Source organism: Somniosus microcephalus, chromosome 8 (genome assembly GCF_052327205.1).
Source record: "Somniosus microcephalus isolate GS21.2 chromosome 8, FLI_Smic_1.0, whole genome shotgun sequence".
NCBI lineage: Eukaryota > Metazoa > Chordata > Chondrichthyes > Squaliformes > Somniosidae > Somniosus > Somniosus microcephalus.
This window is the reverse complement of record NC_140994.1, coordinates 232,004,919-232,029,072: the sequence shown is the minus strand read 5'-3', so window position 1 is coordinate 232,029,072 and position 24,154 is coordinate 232,004,919. Positions and strand designations below refer to the sequence as shown.

At 48.8% G+C, this 24,154-nt stretch overlaps 1 long non-coding RNA gene across 1 annotated transcript in view; it reads left to right on the top strand.

Moving 5' to 3' along the window:
- Positions 1-960: 960 nt before the first annotated feature.
- Positions 961-24,154, top strand: part of LOC147114147 (uncharacterized) — a 1,113,696-nt gene continuing 1,090,502 nt past the window's right edge. Inside the window, exon 1 of the long non-coding RNA XR_015079158.1 lies at positions 961-1,179. This is a non-coding gene — a long non-coding RNA (uncharacterized LOC147114147). The remainder of the gene's footprint in view (positions 1,180-24,154) is intronic.

Sequence of the window (24,154 nt, the reverse complement as noted above, 5' to 3'; positions counted from 1 at the left end):
GGGAAATCCCAAATTCGGGGGTCCCGACACCATCCCGCCCAAAACCCCGCCCCGCGTAAGTTTCAGGGGCGGCGGGTACCCGCCCTGCACTGGGACCCGCCGAAACCAGGCAGGAAGGGATTAGTGCCAAGGGTTTTTAGCCTAATCCCTATTTTAAGGGGTTTCGTGTGGGATTCCCGACAGCTCCAAACCACGCCAGGTTAGAGCAGGTGGGCCGTCGGGTTGAAGGAGTTGGAGGGGTCGCGATGTTGGCGCTCAGGTGAGTGATGGGTGCATGAGTGTAAAGGTAAGTGTGTTTGGTGTGTGTCTAAAGTGTGTAAAGAACTTTTACTTACCTGTACTTACCTTCACAGCCTTTCTTCCTGTAGCCGTCGGGAGTGCATCACTCAGCCGGAACTGAAAGCTGAATGGCTGCAATTTGTGAAAAGTGACAGCCTTCAGCTTTGAGTGCCGGTAAGAGTTCTAACTGAGTCTGTGCAGAAGGACTCATGGTAGAACTCAGACTGTCAGTGTTTGACAGCTTCAAACAGCTGTGAAACACTGATATTTCATCTGTCAAAAACTCTTGACAGATGAAATTTCAGTCTGTGACGTCACCTGTTGCCGGGTGGCCCTTAATTGGCCTGCTGAGCCCACTGAGCGGGCTCAACAAGGTCAATCAAGGGAAAATCGAGTGGACTGGCCGGACGTCGATGGAGGCGGGACTAAAACCCGAAAGGGGAAGTCCCGCCTTCTTCCCGACAGGTTCGGGAAAATCTACCCCGCTGTCTCTGCACCTGCTTAATATTTAACATCTCCAGCTTTTTCCAGTTCTGATGAAGGGTCCCAGACCTGAAAGGTTAACTCTGTTTCTCTCTCCATGGATGCTGCCTGGCCTGCTGAGTGTTTCCAGCATTTTCTGTTATTAATGAAAATCCTTCTGTAGGTAAAAGTAACATTTTATTCTGATTTTCAGGTTTCAATACTTTTCTTTCAGAACACAAATATCTGGCATCACTGTGGCTGGCAGTGTTGATGATTCAATCCTAATCAGCTACTCTGCTGGAGTTGATAGCGATTCCCATTTGTATCCAAGGATATCAGAGGCCTCAGGGATCGTAGCCTAACAGCATTCGGGAGGGAATTGGTGCAAGACTCAGAAAGAGAAGTGACAGCAGCATTGAAAGCTACAAGAGTCTGGTAAGATTAATATGAGCTTCTCACGTGTATGTGTGTTTAATCAGTTTATTTATAAACCCCTTCTTTTTAACGTTTCTATCCTTAATATTCCTTTACTTTTCTGTTCTTGTTGCCATATGTGAGACTACACACAAGATGGCATCATATAACTGATGTAGCTAAAGCCTCCTCTTCTTCTTTAAGGGAAAATTAATGATTGCATGTATATAGAATAAGGTACACTGGGCCACGTTATAAGGTAATAACATATCTATGGATTCAGATGATACTTTAAACCTTCCTAACCATCATAAACCCTGGGATGGATTAGTGCTTTGCACACTGCTACACATTAGCTAACCAGAGGTATAGGGTTTGAAGTAGAAAATTGAATATGGAAGAATCAAGAAATGAAAATATGTTATATAATCCATACCCAACTCGGGCTCCAGTGATGTGAGGCTTTATTTTCCCATTAATGGCAAATGCAGTGTCTTGTATGTCATTGAATACATGGGCCCTGAATTCGCGGTCGGTGTCATAGCTAAGGAGTACGCCACCGACATCCGAACAAAATCCGCACTAACCTCGCGCGAACCCCCCCTTCGAGAAGTTGCTTTCAAACGCTGCAGAGTTGTGCACAGCGTAGTGGCCCGCGGATCCCCGGAGCGCACCGTTATGCGTATGCAAACCTGGGATTACATGGGGTGGTGCTCCTTTCGCTTCCTGCCTTTTAGCCAATCAGGAAACAGAGGAGATTGCTGATTTGCCCACAACTCATTTAAAATAATTTAGCAGCTAGAAATGCTATTTTATTAATAAATTACGATCTTTGCAATAGTGACCCAAACCAAGATTTCAACATTAATAGAATTCGATCAAACGCTGAAAAGTCTTGAGATACTTTTTACTGAAGGTGTCCTTAAAACCATAAAACTCGATTCGGATGCTTTTTATACAAAGCATGCGGCTGAGTTAACACTGGCCCTTTAATTCTGGGCCATGACAACATAAATCTATAAGTACAGTCTTATAGTCCTATCGAATTTGTTTCTCCTCTGTTAGACTAACTAACTTTTGATTAATTTAAATAATCTAAAATCTAAAATCGAGAGTTTAAATGTCTGATAACATGGGGAAATCATGAAAGTGAATTAAGTCCTATCTAAATAGAAGTTGGGAAATAATTAACCTGAAATTGCAAAAGGCTTTTGGGCAGCAAAGACAGTGACACAAAACGACCCTGTTTCAAACTCGAACAAATGAAAGTTTCTTTCAAAGTTTGTATCCGCTCAGACACGAACCAGTGCCTTATTGTTATGGGCTATAGCATAAATCTAGCTCAACATTAATACAATTATCTCATCCCCCCTCCCCTTACACTGTGCAACAGGCTTCCTGTGTGCCGGTTTGCACCAGACGTAAAATTTTTTAGGGTAATGCGCAGTAGCTGGGCAATTAGCCCAACTTTTCTCCAGCACATTCATTTGAATGAGGAGATGAAACGTGCAGGGAAGCCTATGTGCAATCGGAACTTGACAGATCGCAAGTTCGGGAGTTAGCGCATACGTGTGCTGAATTTAATGGCATGGCCTGATTTGAATGTGAGGCCTCGGTTTCCAGCCCGCAGCCAGACAGATTGAGAGGCTGGTTGGCTGCGGGCAGGTAGGCCTCAGATATGAGGGGACGGTCCAGGGGAGGGATCGCGGGGTCGGCATGGCCGGGGATCGGTGGGGAGGGGGCAGATCATGGGGTTGACATGGTTGGGGATCATGGGGGGTGCGGATCGGCATGGTGGGGATCGGTGTGGGGGTCGGAGATCGGCATGGCAGTATTGGGGATTGGGGCGGGGGCAGTATCGAGGATCAGGGGGGCGAGGGGTCGCCAGGGGGATAGTTGGCATGGGATTGGTCTTCAATCATGGGGGGATGGGTTAGGTAGGGACCCTGGATCCAGGAGGGAGGTACAAAGCCACTTACCTCTAGGCTGCAGCAGTCCCCGCCTCGGTTTAACTGCCAGTTTCACGCATTTTGTCCACATGCAGTTAACTTCAAAATGGAGGTTAAAAAAGAGGCTTCTAGCCTCATTGCAATATTTAAATTGACGTACCACCCCCCCTGGGAGCGGATTGGTCACCCGCCCCCTGTCCAGCCCCTGTTAAAACCGGAAGTGGGTGGGTTGGAGGCGGGATCAGGTCGGGAATTCCATTTTTAACAATTTAACTACCCCCACGCTCCAAACCCACCGTTTTTTGGGGGGGAAATTCCGGCCACTGATTCTTGAAGTTAAAGTATCTACCCACAGTGAAAATGTTCTTAAACAGGAGTGAAGTATTGCAATACATCTCAAAAGTATTTGAGCATATCAAAACAACTTAGTCTAACCTTATACAGCTCATTGGTGAAAACACATTTAGAACATTATGTGCAGTCTTCTTAATTTCAAAGGCACTTTGACTGCTCTGGAGAACGTCGCAAATGATTCTTGGGGTTTAGGCTCCAAGTTATGAAGGGAAACACTCTTAAGCTGTACTTGTTTTCTTCAGAGAAAAGAAGATTGATAGACATGATTCAGATTTTTTAAATGCTTAGAGCAATTGCGAATGAAGATCTGAGTATTATTCTTAACTTGAACAATGATGAGAAAAGTAGAGGACACCAGAATAATATTGAACATGGTGAGAATATAGATGAATAGAATTTCTTTCCCTCGCTGCACAGTGAATATATCAAAGTCTCCAACAAAAGCAGTTAATTCAATGACAATTCTGAATCCAGAGGCACGTAAATATCTGTTGAAGAATAGGAGGAAATTGTAAGGATAGCCATAGATGATCAACTACTGTGCCTCTTGGGTCATGGATCTCTCATTTACAGAATGCAATTGATCAGAATTTAGCAATGTAGTTTGCTTAGTTTCACTCATCCTAGAATTTAATTTCATTACTTTCTGGTTTATTTAACTCCTAAATTAATATTTGCATGAATTTTCTCTCATTCCCTCAATTAAAAAAAAAATAAGAGGTAAGGTTTCACTAATTGCTGTCAGATATTAAATGTGGTATCTTGATGGAGACAGACACAGGTTAACTCCGTAACATGGTTTAATCAACCCTTGCACATAAAAGCTTCTGCCATGAGGCAGCAAAAACAAAGAGTACAACAGTACAGATCAGACTTAACTCAGGAGAGCAATTGCCACAGCACCACCTGGTGGATCAGGTTACTCATAACCTCCCAGGTTACTACACTCCTCCCCCCTTAAGATTGCCGTATGCAATTCTTAAACAATGACCCTTACTAGGTACTACGTTTTAATTAACCAGTATGCTCTAACCATGGTTAACCCCTGACTAATTTAATAGGTTTGTATAAGTCTTTCTGGTTGCTTGCGAATCCTTTGTGAACGTCTTAATTCCACTTGTGGTGGATTCTCAGATTCATTCGCACTTGAGATTGGAGTAGTCTCTGATGTTGGTTTTACTCTGTCCCGCTGTGGCCTGGCAGTACCAGTGTCCACTGGCACCTTATAAGCCGTGCTGGGTCCTGGAACAGCCTCCTCTACTGCCCTTTGTTCCATCTGAGGCAGTTCCCCCTGCTGCCGGCTGAAAAGCTGATCCACATGCCGACAAACCCCTCGACCATCCCCTAGTAACACAGAGTACGATACAGGTCCTGTAATGTCCTGGATTAGTCCTGGTATCCATTTAGGTCCATAACCGAAGTTCTGGGTGTACACAGAGTCCCCTATGGTGAAATGGGGAGCTTTAGTATGTTTGTCATGGTACGCTTTTTGGTTTGTTTGTTTTGTCTCAACCTTGCTTTTGAGATCTGGGTGTATCAGGTCTAACGTGCACCGCAACTTTCTCCCCATCATCAACTCAGCCGGAGAAAGCCCCGTGGTAGCTTGGGGTGTTATACGATAACTAAACAAGGCTCTATTGAGCTTAGTCTCCAGGGTGTCACCTGAGCTCTTCCTCATGAGCTCCTTAAAAGTCTGCATGGCTCGCTCGGCTAACCCATTTGAGGCTGGGTGATATGGAGCCGAGGTGATATGTGTGATTCCATTCCTTACCATGAATTCTTTGCTCCCTTCACTAACAAAACACTGTGCATTGTCGGATACAATCATTTCTGGAATACCATGCGTGCTGAAGCTGTTCCTGAGACAATTCAGTGTGGCATCAGTCGTTGCAGAGCTCACTGGATAAACGTCGATCCACTTTGAGTGAGCGTCAACCAGCACCAAAAACATTTTGCCCATAAAAGGTCCCGCATAGTCTATGTGAATTCTCCTCCAGGGTTTGCTGGGCCACTCCCAGGGATGGAGTGGTGCCCCGGCAGGTGCTTTCCTCTGTTCCTGACATATAGTGCATGACTTTACCTTTGACTCAATTTCAGCATCCAAGTTAGGCCACCACAGGTAGCTCCTAGCCAGTCCTTTCATTCTAGTCATTCCTGGGTGCGATTGATGCAACTGTTCCATCAAAGTAGAGCGTCCCTGCTCTGGGACTATGATGCGTGCTCCCCATAGCACACATCCATCTTGGACACTGAGCTCGTGCTGTCTCTGTCTGTACGGCGCGAACTCCGGTCCCTCACGGTGATCTGGCCAGCCTTTCAACACATACTCACGGACCCTTGACAGAACGGGGTCCTTGGCTGTCCAGCCCTGGATTTGCACTGAAGTCATCAGGGGACTGATCTCCTGATCCAGCATCAGGACGTGCTCCTCAGGGGAAGCACTGCGAGGAGATTTTGAGAGGGGCAGGCGGCTGAGAGCATCCGCGTTCCCGTTTTCTTTGCCGGCTCTGTACATGATCACATATTCATAGGCTCTTAGTATTACTGCCCATATCATTATTCTCTGTGATGCCATTTGAGGCACCGCTTTCATCTCATTCAGTAAGCTAATAAGAGGCTTGTGGTCAGTACTGATTACAAACTTCCTCCCATATATGTACTTATGGAATTTCTTTACTCCAAATATAATGGCCAACCCCTCTTTATCAAGCTGTGAATAGTTCTTTTCCGCAGCTGTGAGCGTGCGTGAAACAAACCCGATGGGCCTTTCTGCTCCATCTGGCATGCGGTGGGCCAACACTGCCCCCATTCCATAGGGTGATGCGTCGCAGGACATTATCAGCTCCTTCTTCTCGTCGTAATGCACCAACACCCTGCTGGACTGAAGTAGCTCCTTTGACTGCTGAAACGCTTTCGCTTGCTCTGGCCCCCAACACCATGGCTCCTCCTTTCTCAGCAGTTTGTGCAGGGGTGCCAGCAGCATCGATAAGTTTGGAAGAAACTGGTTATAATAATTCAGGAGCCCTAGATAGGCTTTCAGTTCAGTCACTGAGGTGGGTGCAGGTGCATCCTGCACTGCCCGCACTTTCCCTGGTAATGGATGGAGGCCTGTGGCATCCACCCGATGTCCCAGGAATGTAACTTCCTTCTCCATGAAACTACACTTACTCCGTTTCAGGCATAGCCCCGCCTCTTCCAGCTGCTGTAGCACTTTGTTCAGTGTTTTTAAGTGATCCTGATCGTCACTTCCTGTTAGCAGAATATCATCTAAGTACACGGCCACCTTTGGAATGCCCTGCAGAATGCCCTCCATAGTCCGTTGGAATATTGCTGGGCTAGAACTGACACCAAATGGTAACCTGGCATACGTGAACAGCCCCTTGTGCGTGTTCACTGTGACAAACTTTTTTGATTCTTCATCTAGCAATATCTGCTGATACACATGACTCATGTCCAGTTTGCTGAATCTTTCTCCCCCAGCGAGCGATGTTAACACGTCCTCCATTCTCGGAATGGGGTACTGTTCCAGTGATGATACTCTGTTAACTTATAGTCACCACACACCCTTACGTTACCGTCGGGCTTCAATACCGGGACTATTGGTGCCGCCCAGTCTGAAAATTTCACTGGTTCTATTACTTTGTCCCTTAGCAGGCGATCTAGTTCCGCCTCAACCTTGGTTTTCATTGCAAAAGGTACCGACCTTGGTTTAAAGAAACGAGGCGTGGCATCACTGGCTACATGAATCTTGGCTGTGGCTCCCCTTAAGGTGCCCAGTTCGTCCTTGAACACTAACTCATGCTTCATCAGCACTTCTTGCAGTGCCTCTGTACTGTCCTCCATTTTATTCATTGCCTGCCAGTACACACTCAACTCACTGATCCACCCTCGCCCTAACAGGTTTGGCCCTGACCCTGCTACCACTACCACCATAAGCTCTTTGGTGACTCCTTTGTGTTCCACTTGTACTTCGGCCGCCCCCAAAATGTCCACCTTCTGTCCTGTGTAGGTTTTGAGACTAATGGGGCATGTACCTAGCTCTGGTACTTTTGCTTCCCCCCATAGCTTGGCGTACTCAGTCTGCGACATTATGGTTACACTACATCCAGTGTCAATCTCAAACTTTACTTGACCTCCGTTCACTATCAAATACTGAGTGAGAGGGGGTACGTTGGGCCTTGAAGTGTCTATACTGTATACAGTGACAACCTCCTCACTTGACTCTTGTATGTAATTTGCCCGCTTTGTGTACTTCTCCCTCCCCCCTTTTGCATGCTTTGCCCCTTTAGCACTGCTTCTCTCACTCACTGCCCTTTTACAGACTTTCTTTAAGTGCCCTATTTTTCCACAATTGTGGCACTTTGCCTTTGCAAACCTGCAGTTCTTTGCATAATGGCTCGTCCCACCACATCGGTAGCAATCCCCAACCCCGACTGGTGGACTTTTCGCGCCAGCTTCCATCTTGAAAACAGCTCCTCCCCCTGGTTTACTCCATTTCTCCTTGCTACACGTGGGTTCGAATCCCATCCTCATCGCCATATGTGGTATCTTGAGCTGGCCATAGATGGAGACAGACACAGGTTAACTCTGCAACATGGTTTAATCAACCCTTGCACATAAAAGCTTCTGCCATGAGGCAGCAAAAACAAAGAGTACAACAGTACAGATCAGACTTAACTCAGGAGAGCAATTGCCACAGCACCACGTGGTGGATCAGGTTACTCATAACCTCCCAGGTTACTACATTAAATTAAACATTGGGCAGACCAAAGACAGTGCCTTCAGTCCCCATTACAAACACTGTTCCCTTATCACCAATTCCAACCCCCTTCCCGGCCACTGTCTCAGGCTGAACCAGGCTGTTTGCAACCATGGCGTCCTATTTAACTACACTTCAAAAAATGCTTCATTGGCTGTAAAGCGCTTTGGGATGTCTGGTGGTCGTGAAAGGTGCTATATGAATGCAAATCTTTTTTTTACATTGAGCTGAGCTTCTGACCCTATATCCACTCCATCACAAAGACTGCCCACTTCCACCTCCTTAACATCGCCCGTCTCCGCCCCACTTCAGCTCATCTGCTGCTGAAACTCTCATCCATGCTTTTGTTACCTCCAGACCAATGTTCCCTCTAATTTATTTTGGATGCGCAGCCACTTTAATGGGCTGCACGGCCCATTCAAACTTCCGCGCAAGTGCGTTTTTTTGCATTGTGAAGCCAGCAAGTGGCCTATGCTGGACCTCGAGGCTGCCGCGTGGCCATGCAGCTTAGCAGGAACATTGCTCCAGACTCAACTATTCTACTGCTGTCATGGTCACCTCCCATCTACCATTACCATAAGCTTAACTCACCCAAAACTCTTGCTGCCCATATCCTAACTCGCACCAACTAGTGTTCACCCATCATCTCTATGTTCACTTACTGACTTTGCCTCCTGGCCTACCGATGCCTCAATTTTAAAAGTCTCATCCTCTTGTTCAAATCTCTCCATGACCTCGCCTCTCCCTATCTCTATAAACTCCTCCAGCCCTTCAACCCTCGGCGAATTCTGCGTTCCTCCAACTTTGGCCTCTTGTGCATTCCCTACTTCATTCGCTCCATCATTGGAGGCCGTGCCTTCAGCTGTCTAGGTCCCAAGCCTTGGAATTCCCTCCCTAAATTTCTCTGCCTCTTCACCACTCTCTCCTACTCTAAGGCTGTGCTTATAACCTAACTCTGTCACATGTCCTAATGCCTCCTCCTTTGGCTCAGTGTCAATTTTTTAATGTCTGATCACGCTCCGGTGAAGTGCCTTGGGACGTTTCACTATGTTAAAAGCGCTATATATAAATGCACGTCATTGTTGTTAATAACTTGCCTGAGTGGCCATTATTCATCAAAAGTGAGTGCCTGGAGGACATCACAGCTGAATCCGATCCTGTTCAAGCCTGGTGTTTTCAAATGCATTTACAGCAGGGGCTTCTATAGAAAGATAAGAAATGAGAGAACCCTGGCTGATATGTTTTCCCCTTCTCTTGCCCTGGAACACTGTAAAACAAAAACAAAAAATTGTAACACTGCTCTTGCTACACCAGTTGAGGCCAGCATATGAAACCTGGGACCTTCTCAGAACTTATGGCTGTGACTTTTCATCTTCCAATTGGGGGAATACAAGGGAGATAGTTCATGCAGCTTGATCACAAAAGACTTTTCTGTAGTTAGTTGCCTCCCACAGAAGATTGTGTGTTGGGGCCCATGATAGGGTACCCTCTGAAAGGAACAAGTTTGATGTGCCAAAAAGACTTTCCCCATTCCATTTTTATGTTTGTATTCAACACTATTAGAGACACAAGGGGGTCGATTTTCCTGAAGCTGTCAGGAAGGAGGCGGGACTACAACTTTCGGGTTTTAGACCCGCCTACATCGACGTCCGGCCAATCCGCGCGATTTTCCCTTGATTGACCTTGTTGAGCCCGCCCAGCGGGATCAGCAGGCCAATTAAGGGCCACCCGGCAACAGGTGACATCACAGACTGCAATTTCATCTGTCAAGAGTTCTTGACAGATGAAATATCAGTGTTACACAGCTGTTTGAAGCTGTGAAACACTGACAGTCTGAGTTCTGACACGAGTCCTTCTGCACAGACTCAGTTAGAACTCTCAGCAGCACTCAAAGCTGAAAGCTGTCACTTTTCACAGATCGCAGCCGTTCAGCTTTAAGTGCCGGCTGAGTGATGGGCTCCCGACGGCTACAGGAAGAAAGGCTGTTAAGGTAAGTACAGGTAAGTAAAAGTTCTTTACACACTTTTGACACACCAAACACACTTACCTTTGCACTCATGCACCCATCACTCACCTGAGCACTGATATCGCGACCCCTCCAACTCCTTCAACCCGACGGCCCGCCTGCTCTAACCTGGCGTGGTTTGGAGCCGTCGGGAATCCCACACGAAACCACTCAAAATAGGGATTAGGCTAAAAACTGCCTGTTAACTACCTGTTAACAGGCAGTTAATTGGCACTAATCCCTTCCCGCCTGGTTTCGGCGGGTCCCAGTGCGGGGCGGGTACCCGCCACCCCTGAAACTTGCGTGGGGCGGGGTTTTGGGCGGGATGGTGTCAGGACCCCCAAATTTGGGATTTCCCCCCCCCCCGCCACACGCCTGAAACCCTGCCTGACAGCTCCAGGAAAATCGACCCCAAGGTGAGGAATGATACGTAGAATCTTGACTTAATTTAGAAGATTTGCTTAAAATCTGAAAAGCTATTTATCACCTTTTAGGATTTTTGATTTTGTTTTTCTTTGTGGGATTGGGCTATGTTTAAGGGTAAAACAAAGAGCATTCACATAGGTTTACAAACAAAACTCACAGGCTGCAGGCATTTAATATATGTATTAAAGCCAGGCAGGCCAATTTGTGGAATTCACAACTGACACAATGAAGGCCAATTGTCAGTTGTCTCATCCCAGCGCCATTAGCAAGAATGGCCTGCTCTGGAGGCTGGGGCCCTCAATGGCGAGCTCTCGATGTGGGTACCCACCCCTGCACTATTGGGGATCTGGGGTGAAGCAACTTTGGTGGCCTGGATGAGTCCGTGTTCCATGGCTATATGGAATTTGAATGGTTGCAGCCCCTGTTTCACTAATTGAAGGGGCTGCTCCTCAATTGATGGTCCTCAGAAGTCCCACTCTCTTGATCTTTGCGTAGGGGGCGTGGGCAAGTCGGAGGTCCTCCTCGTGTAACTGCTCCGAGGACTGGCCATGTTGGCCCTCCACAGGTCCAGGTTGTACACAGCCTGTGGGCGTGGTCACTCTGGCTGCCTGCCTTTCTTCTGTGATTTTTGTCCGTGCCTGGGCAGCCCTGGAGAAGGAGCATGCTGTGTCCGCCAGTACGCTTGAGGCCTTCCACGTCCTTAGGGCACCGCAGAAACTAGAGGGCATAGTCGACAGTGGAAATTATGTTATTATTTAATTTGATAAAAGTTTCCTTTTTTTTGTATGATTTGGGTGTTTATTAGTTGTGCCCTTCTAAAAAGGGGGCACTTTTGTTAGATTTTTAGTGTTGAAGACACTGGGTAGATTAAAAGAGGCAAGGATGGCCCCCGTTTATTTTGAGAACAGCAGGAGATGTCCACTTTTAGGATCATGCCTCAAGGTGAGAGGAGAGGTAAGCCGTTTCATTGACAGGCCTACTGGTGAATCAACATGGGGACGAAGTGAATGTTTCAGTCCTCCTGGGTGTGGACACAAAGGGGCACATGGGCAGACAGGGTTGAAGCAAGAGACTACAAGTTCCAGTGACCAGCATCCAAGAGAATACCTAAGACAGACCCCAAATTTGTAATGCAATAGCAAAATACTGCGGATGCTGGAAATCTGAAATAACAACAGAAAGTGCTGGAAACGCTCAGCAGGTCAGGCAGCATCGAAGAGAGGAGAAACAGAGCCAACGTTTCGGGTCAAACCCTTCGTCAGAACTGGGAAAGGTTGTGGAGGAGAGATTTTTAAGCAGGGGCAGGGAGGAGGGGAAGAAAAACAAAGGGAAGGTCTGTGATGGGATGGAAGGCAGTAGAAATTGACTGACAAAAGGGATGATAGTGCAAGGCAAAAGGAGAGGTAATGGGACAAGTTAAGAAACAAAGGGGGAGAAATTGAGTATAGCCCCGTTTGGGGCGCCAGCCTCACCAGGGCGCTAAAAGTAGCGCCCTGGAAGCATTCGCGGCCGCCCGCCGGAAATTGAGTGGTAGCTCCCCAAAGGGAAGCGCGGCGCTACTGGAGGCGCCCCGCATCCCTCTTGGGGCACTGCGACTGAATATCGTGGCGCAATGTGCCGCAGCGCCACACGCTGCGGCATGTCGCGCTGCGGTATTGCAGGTCTTCCTCCCCTTCTTAAAGGGGAGGGGCCTTGTGCAGCGCGATCTGGGGCCCAGCTGGGCCCCCGACGATCGGGAGCGCAGGCAAAAGAGCCCGGCACCGAAGAGAAGTGCCGGGCTCTTGGAACGCAGCCGGCACTCCGTGGGGGGTGGGGGTTCAGGAGGCCGGGGACAGGAGCGCAGGCAGGTGCTGGCAGGCGGCCAACAACAAAAATGGCCGCCCCGCACCTCTCCTTTAATTTGCGCCTCCCCGGTCGCAGGTAGGCCCCCCTGAACCGGTCGGACATAGCGTCCGGTGGTAAATCAGGGGGCGCTGCCAAATATCGCGGCCGGGGCGTCAGCGGGCCGCTGTGCACACCGATGACGTCATCGGTAGCAGCGCAGCGCTAACGGTTAGCGCCACCACTAACGTCCCGTAGAATTTAGTGGGAGGCGTGGACAGTGCCGCGCCCGGGCGCCAGTTGGCTTGCGACCCACTTAGCGCCCTCTTAAGGCGCTAATGGGTGGCACAGCCAACCGAATTTTTCCCCCAAAAGATGGCTCTAGATGATGTGTGAATGATGATGGCAGCAACATTAACAGCTGCCATGTGAGGAAACAAGAGCGAAAAAACATATAAAGAAATACAGGGGCCAATTTATAGTCTGAAATTGTTGAACTCGACGTGAAGTCCAGAAGGCTGTAAATTGCCTAATAGAAAGATGAGGTGCTGTTCCTCCCCTCCTCCCTACCCTTGATTAAAAATCTCTCCTCCCGAACCTTTTCTAGTTCTGACGAAGGGTTCGACCCGAAATGTTGACTCTGTTTCTCCTCTCCTCGATGCTGCCTGACCTGCTGAGTGTTTCCAGCACTTTCTATTGTTATCCCAAACTTGTAATGCTTTTGTTACCTTTCTGTTGGTAGAAGTACAAAAAACTGAGGGAATTGTCTGTTATGTTCCTACTCGAGTTGCTGAAGGCTAGCTGATTTCTTTGCCTAACCCCGATCATCTGCTATTTATGGGGAAGCACCTGTTTGCCACTTGAGACTTCCCCGATGCCCTGGCAGAAATTAAGAGGTTATTTACTGTGTGTGTGTGGAGAGAAAGAGACACTAAGCAAAGAAATGAGTGTGAACTTGCATCCTACTGTTGCGTGCCACGACAGCACTTACTTCAGTTTCCGATTCATTACTGCCAGTCATTATCTAATTCCAAATGTTGTGTATTGAGCCTAGTCATCAGGTGATAAAAGGGTCCTGGCATCTGGAACTGACTGCAGCACAGCTCCACGCCGACAAATCACCTTGGCTGTTGCCCAAGGCTGTCCGGCTGTCAGAGAGGAAAATTACCTTTTCTATCACACTAATTGACCACTTGCTGTGATGACTCCCATAAACACAAAATAAAGCAGAAAATGACAATGTTGGCACCTTCCAAATAACAAGTGATTATTTACAGCAGGTTCTCAACTGTCTGCTTTGAATGCACGAGCTAGGCTCCCTGCTTTCCCAGCTGTAATGAATGACCTGTACACACAGATGATCAGTGCTTGCAGTGTATGCAAAATGATCAGTAACAATGGTCAGATTATAATATGCATCTATACTAGAGTCTTGTGTTGCTGTTATAGGACAGAGCTGTCACTGGGGGCATCCCTGATTACTTGGACAGTAGTCTGATATAAACTCTTGCTCTGACAACACACTGGATTCCGTAGGCTGCAATATTGTTTGATTGCGACTTTTGAAGGACTGCACACGGGCAATTATTTGAAGCTAACGTACATGAGAACATTATACCAGCCTGTTTCCACAGAATTAGCTACTACTAACCCTGCATTTCATATGTTTGCTTCTTATGCAAAATTTCCAGATTAAATGATTACTTAAGATTACGTTAACAATGAATTTATTGCTGATAACCTAGATCGTGTAAAAATAAGCTGGACAAGTGCAAATAGCACTATTGATTTGAGCTACTTCAGCTGATGAATTGAATGTCTTTGTGAAAATGAACCGCAGTTATCTACAGTATATACCCTTCCTATCTCTGTAATCTCCTTCAGCCCCACAACTCCCCCCCCCACCGAGAAATCTGCGCTGCTCTAATTCTGCCCTCTTGAGCATTACTGACTATAATTGCTCAACCTTTGGTGGCCATGCCTTCTGTTGCCTAGGCCCTAAGCTCTGGAATTCCCTGCCTAAACCTCTCCAACTTGCTACCTCTCTTTCCTCCTTTAAGACGCTCCTTAAAACCTACCTCTTGACCAAGCTTTTGGTCATCGGCCCTAATTTATTCTTGTGTGGCTCGGTGTCAAATTTTTTGTCTTACAATACTCCTGTGCAACATCTTGGGACATTTTACTATGTTAAAGGCGCTATATAAATACAAGTTATTGTTGTTATTGTAACCTGGGTACCTTGTGTAATATGGGAGCTTTGCTGAAGGGTACAGAATTCACTTAGATAGGCATAACAGGTTGTATAAATGGTAAACATCTCCCACACAAATGCAACCTGTCCTTTGGAATAACAATTTCCAGCTCCAGTATGATGTGTGTTGTGACATCTGCTTTTACAAACTGTGCAATGTATGCTGTATGTACAGGAGCTGACACTGTGACATACACTATGTATTCCAGTAGCAAATCAATCTTGGCAGGGGCGCAAAACAGGCGGCATTGGCTGTTGTACACTCCACCCGACTTTCCTTTCTATTGACTTCAAATTGGGCGGGCTGTATATCAGGCGGCCGATCCGCAGCCAACCATTTTGAAAGAAGAAAGAAAGAAAGAATTGCATTTGTATAGCGCCTTTCACGACTACCGGACGTCTCAAAGCGCTTTACAGCCAATGAAGTACTTTTGGAGTGTTGCCACTGTTGTAATGTGGGAAACGCAGCAGCCAATTTGCACACAGCAAGCTCCCACAAGCAGCAATGTGATAATGACCAGATAATCTGTTTTTCTTATGTTGATTGAGGGATAAATATTGGCCAGGACACTGGGGATAACTCCCCTGCTCTTCTTCGAAATAGTGCCACGGGATCTTTTACGTACACCTGAGAGAGCAGACAGGGCCTCGGTTTAACATCTCATCCAAAAGACAGCACCTCCGACAGTGCTGCACTCCCTCAGCATGGCACTGGAGTGTCAGCCTAGATTTATGTGCTCAAGTTCCTGGAGGAGGACTTGAACCCACAACCCTCTGACTCAGAGGCGAGTGTGCTACCAACTGAGCCACAGCTGACATTGCAATGTTGCTCAAGTTTAATTCAATTCAATTCAATTCAATTTTATTTGCCATATGTAACTAGTACAATGGAATGCTTAATTTTACCCCCGTCTCAATATAAAACATCAAAATTGAGAAAATATTTTCACTATTCAGTAGAAGTAGGACTTCTTTCTTCAAACCTATCTAAATTAATATTTCCTTCGCTAAAAATTTGCTGCGTGAGCTATCAGTGAGAAGACATTCATCTCAAAGAAGAAACACAGGCAAAGTGCCAGCTGATGGAAACAATTAAGGATCAGGTGGAAAGAAGAAAGCAGGACACACAAGGGTGGGATACGCACACTGAAGTATGTTAGGTGGCAGGATCGGCATGCTGAAGGATACAAGAGGAAAAGAGAAAGCGCTCATTCACAGATAGGCAAGTTTTGTTTTTCAGTATTGCCAAAGGTTGACACTAGCTTAACCCAAGGCATTTGGCAAGAGGATCTTTACATCTAGTGGATGAAAGATTAACTTGTTTGGGGAACAAGGAGTTGTCGGAAGAGTTTTATGCAGCTGGGTTTTTACAAGATATTGACACTCGAAAATAGCTTGTTTTCATTTCCTTTCAGTGTTATTGGGTTCACTGATCTGATAGTATGGTGCTGCTGTGTTACACTTGCTTAGTAACTTGTCTAGCACTGAATTACTATTGATTTCTTGATGGAGGACCCTGTCTGTCAAGGAAATCTGCAGTTGGCATTTATTGTTAAATATTCAGTAACTCAGTTAAGACGGTAAAACGGAATTCATCACTTTAACCATCCCTAGCTGGAAAGTGGATTTATTAAGCAGCGAAGCACCACAGGGTTGGAATAGATTTACAGAGGCTGCTTCTGAATATACCAGCTGGCATTCAATAACCATCTGTAACACCTACTCCAAAGAAAAGCTGTGTTCATTGAAAAAAAAATCAGTTGAGATTAAATGTAGAGACCATGTGCATGACCCAGCAGTGTGATATGATGAATATCTCCATAAGTGTGGCTGACTGGACAACTCATCATTGATGAAGTCATGAGTAAATTATGGTCAGTCACGTGAATAGAGAGATTTATCCTTTCCTGTTGCTGGCCATAGATATATTCCATTTCTGCAGGGTAGTCAGTATGGTTGACTGTGTTCAGTGTATATTATTAAACAGTATTATATGTCTTCCCCCCCTCATTCTTGTGTAATTTGATAAATTCTCAGTCCACGGAGTCACTCATAATAGGCAAATGAAACAAATTTTATGATGGACAACATAATGCTCAACTTTTTTTCTTCTAGGCCCCGCTTATTTTTTTCTTCTTTCTTGGGGGGCCCCCTCATCACATGCCATTATCTATCAGAGATGATGGGCAGACCAATAATTGGAAGTCTTATTGAGAAATGCCCTTGAGCATTATTGGGTACAATGATCTGCTGGTGTGGTTCTGCTATGTTATACTTGTTCATTAACTTGATGTGGGAAGTGAAAACATGGGGCAGTGTAGCAATTCTGAAAACCAACTTGTTAACACTGAGTTTGAAGGAACAAGCATAGATGCAGGTCTGAGTTCCGCTTTGCTTAGTTATAATTCGATAAAATACAATGCAATACAATCCACCAGTCCAGTCCAGTTCAGTTCAGTTCAGTTACAAAACAATCCAGATGAGGTGAGGTGAGGGGGCCCCAAGGGAGCTGTATCGAGCGGAAAGGGATAGAGTAGAAGCTGTGGAATCTCCCACTGGGGTAAGATAGAATTTAAGGGGACAGTTATATGTCTGTCCATTTGTTGGCACCTCCAAATGGTCAGCTACAGGCGGTTTTGGTACTTCCTTGGAAGGAAGCTTTGCCTTTGCACTCTTGCCTTCAAAGGTGCCAGGAAAAGTAGATGGGTGAAATTACAGAGGAAAGGAGGAACATAAGAGGTGATTTTGCAAATCCACGCTACCTGGAATGAGCCGGAGCACAAGTCAGGGAATTGGGTTACACTTGGCCTCAAATTTCCTGAATTGCACTGAGAAGGAGTGATGCCAGTTTCTAGTTCTATCTTGTTGGTGGGAACTTACGGCAAAAATTGTTGCGGAGCTCATTTGCCTAGATTGGAACATTCAAAATTGACGTACTGTAAAATGTACACAAAAAGCGAGTGGGCTTTGGTCTTTTGCCATGGCGTCTCACTCTCAGAGCTTCTTGCTTCTTGCCTCTGCTGCTCCCTTCCTCACCATTTTTATGCCGAACAGGCATTTGCCCATTAGGGGGGGAGGGGGTTCGTGGTTGGTGGAGGTGGGCGAAGCAGGGTGTGAAGGTGGTGGGTGTTCAGGGGTCCCAAACATTTTGGGTGTACTGAGGCTAACAGCATGTTGGTTAAGTATAGTGTAGGTCTCAGTAAAAAGAAAAACACATTCACACTGCAAAAATCTCAGTTACGCCGATAGCAGTTGACTTTGGTCACGCCATGCCTAAAATTTTGGACTTAAATCTACGCCAGTGGATTATTCGCATAAATCTAGGAAACTTGCCCAAGCTGGTCTTTTTCATATGTGGCGGAGTGATGTGAATGAGTGGCAGAGGATTTCGGCAGACGTATCACAGAAGCGGCAAAAATGTGGAAATTTGCACGTGGCCATCTAATGGCATAAAACCGGCGTAATTCAGTTATGTATACATTTCCTGGGGTGGGTCGGCTCCTATGTTGTAATTATGCTAAAACTTTCCAGGCAATCAAAGTTTCAGCCTTATCTGTGATCCTCACTCCCGATGAGCTTGTGCAATCACTCCTGTTTTTTATAGGAAAAGAAAGATATTTTTAAAGAACTCTGACGAGAGTAACTGTCTCTATAGCTCAATGGGGAAGTGATACTGAGACATGCAGATTAGGATGGTGACAGCTTTTATCCCTGTGCTGTTTAAAAAAAAAGATTGTTTTTTCATTCATGGGATATGGCCATCGCTATCGTTTATTGCCTATCGCAAGTTGCCCTCGAGAAGGTGGTGGAATATCAGGAATAAAAATTAGGGAAATCAGACTAGATGAGAAAAATATACAGTAATACAGTGTGACGACCCAGCTCTACCACAGCACCAATTCTCTAAATTGTCAGACTGCTTGTCCGACCTCCAGTACTGGATGAGCAGAAATTTTCTCCATTTAAATATTGGAAAGACCAAAGCCATTGTCTTCGGGCCCTGCCACAAACTCCGTTCCCTAGCCACCGACTCCATCCCTCTCCCTAGCATCTGTCTGAGGCTGAACCAAACCGTTCATAGCCTTGGTGTCATATTTGACCCTGAAATGAACTTCCAACCGCATATCCGCGGCATAACTAAGACTGTCTACTTCTACCTCCGTAGCATTGCCCATCTCCGCCCCTGCTTCAGCTCATCTGCTGCTGAAACTCTTATCCATGCCTTTATTACCTCTAGACTTGATAATTCCAATGCACTCCTGGCTGGCCTCCCACATTCTACCCTATGTAAACTTGAGGCCATCCAAAACCCGGCTTCCTGAGTCCTGACTCGCACCAAGTCCCATTCACCCATCAGATGGGACTGAATTTGGATGATCAGCCACGATCTCATTAAATGGCGGAACAGGCTCGAGGGGCCGAATGGCCTACTCCTGCTCCTATCTTCTATGTTTCTACCCCTGTGCTCGCTGACCTACGTTGGCTCCCGGTCAAGCAACGCCTCGATTTCAAAATTCTTATTCTTGTTTTCAAATCCCTCCATGGCCTCGCCCCTCCCTATCTCTACAATCTCTTTCAGCCCCACAATCTCCCGAGATAGCTGCGCTCCTCTGATTCTGCCCTCTTGAGCATCCTTGATTATAATTGCTCAACCTTTGGTGGTCGTGCCTTCTGTTGCCTAGGCCCTAAGCTCTGGAACTCCCTCCCTAAACCTCTCCAGCCTCTCTACCTCTCTTTCCTCTTTTAAGACACTCCTTAAAACCTACCTCTCATCTGCCCGAATTTCTTATGTGGCTTGGTGTCAATTTGTTGTCTTATAATACACCTGTGAAGCGCCTTGGGACGTTTTACTACGTTAAAGGCGTTCTATAAATACAAGTTGTTGTTGTAATCATCATTTTAGGCAGGATGTGGTTATTATTGGTAATGGTCAGGTTCAATTAGATGGCCATAGGAACTTGAATAGTTATTGCATTCGCTGCCAGTGACCTTCAAGCCACTTTTTTTTCTGTTACTGATAGAACGTACTCTGTGTCCATATGTCAAATTTGTCTTGGTTTTTCCATCAGTCATTTCAAACAGTTTTAAAATGAAAGAAACAGTAACGTTTGGATTGTCTGGTCCTTTAGCAGCAGTGGGAACAGCAGCTGCCACAGTATCACAATAGAGGTAGTGATTGAGTTAATGGCTGTGCATTTATTGTTGATGATTACATTGTGTAAAATAAACACATTGATAGTGTGTCTGATAAGACAATGACAGCAGGCCCTAACTGATGTTTCACTGATAAGGAAGTGATTTCAACAAACTGTACCCATATGGCATGAAAGAATGAGACAGGGAAAAAAGAATCAGAATGGAAGCAGCACAGAGAGCCTTAGGCCCAGGAATTCAGTGGATGGGGTGGGGCAGGGGGAGGGTAGTGTGCCCAGGCTTCATTCCCTGCACCGTAATGGTGAGCTCCATGGCACCCACCAGATATAGGGCCTCAGGCCTCCTTATGATGGAACCGGCGTGGCATAGCCATTGGCTGGTGAAGCGTAGTGACAAATCAGGCCACTGTTGTCTTTGCAGTGGCCCTCGGTAAGTTTATCCAGGTGTTGCGGAGCTGGGGATTGGGAAACAGATTGGGGATTGGTGGGGGGTGGGGGTCGGGGCAGGGGTTGAGGGAACAGGGGCCAGGGTTCCGATCACGAGGATCGAAGGGCGAGGGAACACAGAGGCATAATCCACAGGTCAGGGCCTGGGCCGGGGCATCAGTCGGGGATCGCGGTAGTTCGTATAAGAGATTGTGGAGTTCAGGTCAGGAGGAGAGGAGAGATTGGGGCTTGGAATGGTGGGGATTGGGGAGCGGGAGCGGTGATCGGATCCTTTAATGTGGATAGTAAAATACTGCGGATGCTGGAAATCCAAAACAACAACAGAAAATGCTGGAAAAACTCAACAGGCCAGGCGACATCCATGGAGAGAGAAATAGAGTCAACGTTTCAGGTCGAAACCCTTCGTAATGTGGAGTTTGGAGGAGCACACATTCAGGTAGGTAACACGTACCTGTACTATGTTGCTGGCTTTCCTGAGGGCTGGTTTCCCTGAGTGCAGCCCATGATGATGTTGGCTGCAGCAGGGTAAACCAGTCTTGGAGAGAAGATCTCAAACAGGTGTTATACCTCTTGCATATGCAAATATGGAGCCGAATGCCTGCTTCAGGCATGGCTAAAGGACGCCTTGTTGAGATACCGTGGCAAACGTGGGAGTCGAGACCAGAGCTATTGAAAACACAACTGCTTTATTCCAACCACATGACAAACAGGAACTAGAAAAGCCCGCGCATCCACTTAAATACTTCCCAGACAGGAAGTGCTCCCGGCAGCCTGTCCCTGCGGAAAACAAGTTGCTGGAGGAAAGGGCCCCCGGCTGGGGGCTTCTGCTTAGACTGTCTGTGCCACCGTGAGCGGATTATGTCCAGTGGTGGCGTGTCGCCACAGAGCTCCCCCCAGAATCCACTTAGGAGGAGTGGACGAGTCGTGACGGTGGTCTAATGGTTCTGCCGCAGCGGCTCTGAGTGGTCGCCGGTCTGGTTGGTTGGGTCGGGTGGTTCGCCGCCGGCTGTGCTGGCTTGCCGGGGGGACGGCCTCTGGCTGGAGGCCGGGCCACGGGGACCTGTTCCCCTGGTTCTGTGTGTGCTGGTTTGAGCCGGTCGATGGAGACTGTCTCGACCCTGTCGCCGAGTCGCAGCTTGAAGACCTTGTCCCCGGTTTGTAGTACCTCGTACGGACCGTCGTACGGGGGTCGCAGGGGCCCGCGGTGCGCGTTGTGTCGCACGAAGACGAAGCGCGCCTACTGTAAATTTGGCGGGACGTGAGATGCGAGTTCGCCGTGTCGGTTGACCGGAAGTGGGGCGAACTGCTGAGCGGAAGAGAAAGAGTCGAGCCGCTGCTGTTCGGCCGACCAAGGCTTGGTAGGCTCCAGGAGGAATTCGCCTGGGACGCGCAGCGGTTGTCCGTAGACTAACTCTGCTGCCCAGGACTGGAGGTCTTCCTTGACTGCGGTGCGTAGGCCGAGTAGCACCCACGGTAGGCGGTCAGTCCAGGTACTGTCCTGCAGGCCGGCGCGGAGTGAGGCCTTGAGTGACCTGTGGAAGCGTTCACAAAGTCCGTTGGCCTGCGGGTGGTACGCCGTGGTGCGGTGGAGCGTCACCCCGAGGTTGCGTGCTGTGGCCGTCCAGAGTTCGGAGGTGAACTGGGCGCCTCTGTCGGAGGTTATGTCGGCCGGTACGCCGAACCTCGCAACCCAGGTGTTAACGAACGCCCTGGCGATGTCGGCTGTGGTGGTGGAGGTCAGCGGCACTGCCTCAGGCCAGCGTGTGTAGCGGTCGACCATCGTGAGGAGATAAGTTTGGCCTTGCGATGGCGGCAGGGGACCGACGATGTCGACGTGTACGTGGTCGAAGCGGCGGCTGGGTACCTCGAAGTCTCCCAGGGGTGCTTTGGTGTGCAGCTGTACCTTAGCCCGTTGGCAGGCGAGGCAGGAGGTGGCCCAAGTCCGAACATCTCTGCTGAGGCCGCGCCAGACGAAGCGCTTGGAGAGGAGTTTGACGGATGCGCGGGAACCCGGGTGAGAGAGCCCGTGGAGCGCGTCGAAGACGCGGCGGCGCCAGGTCTCAGGGACGACCGGCCTGGGTTGGCCGAGTGAGACGTCGCACGTGACTGCCGTGGCTTCGGGCCCGTGCGCGACCTTGGCTAGGCGTAGCCCTGGCAGGCTGGTAGCCGCCGAGAGGAGGTCTGGGTCCGTGAGCTGGGCCGCTGCTAGTTGTGCGTAGTCGACCGCGAGGTGATTCGCACAGACGGCGGGACGGGAAAGGCAGTCGGCGACCACGTTGTCTCTACTGGAGACGTGCTGAATGTCCGTAGTAAACTCGGAGACGGCCGCGAGCTGGCGTTGCTGCCTAGCGGACCAGGGTTCGGTGTGCTTGGCCATCGCGTATGTGAGTGGCTTGTGGTCCACATACGCGGTGAAGGGGCGGCCTTCCAGGAGGAACCTGAAATGGCGGACCGACAGGTGGAGTGCGAGAAGCTCGCGGTCGAAAGTGGAGTATTTGACCTCTGGGGGGCGCAGTTGGTGGCTGTAGAAGGCAAGTGGCTGCCACGCGCCATTGACCCACTGCTCGGACACGGCCCCGACCGCGTGGTCGGAGGCGTCGGTGGTGAGCGCGACCCGGGCATTGGCCCTCGGGTGCGCGAGCAGAGTGGTGTCGGCGAGCGCGTTTTTGGTGGCGTCGTAGGCGGCTGCCGTGTCAGTGGTCCAGGCTACGTCCATCTTGCCGGATTTTCCTCGGAGGGAGTCGTATAGGGGCTTCATGAGGGCTGCGGCTCTGGGGATGAGCCTGTTGTAGAAGTTCACCATCCCGAGGAACTCCTGGAGGCCCTTGATGGTTGTGGGGCGGGGGAATTGCTGGACGGCCTGCACCTTGTTGGGCAGGGGGACGGCCCCAGCAGGGGTGATGTGGTGACCGAGAAAATCGATCTCGGTTAGGCCGAATTGGCACTTCGCCGGGCTGAGGATGAGCCCGTGTTGGGCTAGGCGCCCGAACAGGATGCGAAGGTGCTCGAGGTGTTCCTGTTTGGAGGAGCTGGCCACGAGAATGTCGTCTAGATAGACGAATAGGAAGTTCAGGTCCCGGAGGACTGAGTCCATAAGGCGCTGGAAAGCCTGTGCTGCATTCTTGAGGCCGAAGGGCATCCTCAGGAACTCGAACAGGCCGAATGGGGTGATGACGGCCATTTTGGGGATGTCCGCGGGGTGTACGGGGACTTGGTGGTAACCGCGCACCAGGTCGACTTTGGAAAAGACGGTTCGTCCGGCCAGTCGGGCCGAGAAGTCCTGGATGTGTGGCACCGGGTATCGATCGGGGGGGGGGTGGCGTCGTTGAGGCGGCGGTAGTCCCCGCAAGGGCGCCAGCCTCCGCCGGGCTTGGGGCGATGTGGAGGGGCGAGGCCCAAGGGCTGCTGGAGCGGCGGATGATGCCGAGTTGTTCCATGTTGGTGAACTCGGCCCGCGCGATTTCCAGCTTGGCCGGGTTGAGTCTGCGGGCGTGGGCAGAAACTGGGGGGCCGGTGGTGGGGATATAGTGTTCCACACCGTGCTTGGCGGCTTTGGCCGAAAAGGTCGGGTTAGTGAGGGCGGGAAACTCAGCTAGGAGTGCCGAGTAGTCGTCCGTGGCTCTGGCGAGGCAGTAGGTCATCAGGCCGGCCGAACGGGCCGGGGTAAAGGCGCCGGGGATGGGGGCCATAGTGTTGATGTCGACGAGGCGGTGCCTCGGAATGTCGACAAGGAGGCCGTTGGCGCGTAGGAAGTCGGCGCCGATGAGTGGGCAGAGGACCTTGGCTGTGAGGAACTCCCAGCGGTAGCGGCGGCCCGCGAGGTCGAGCGTG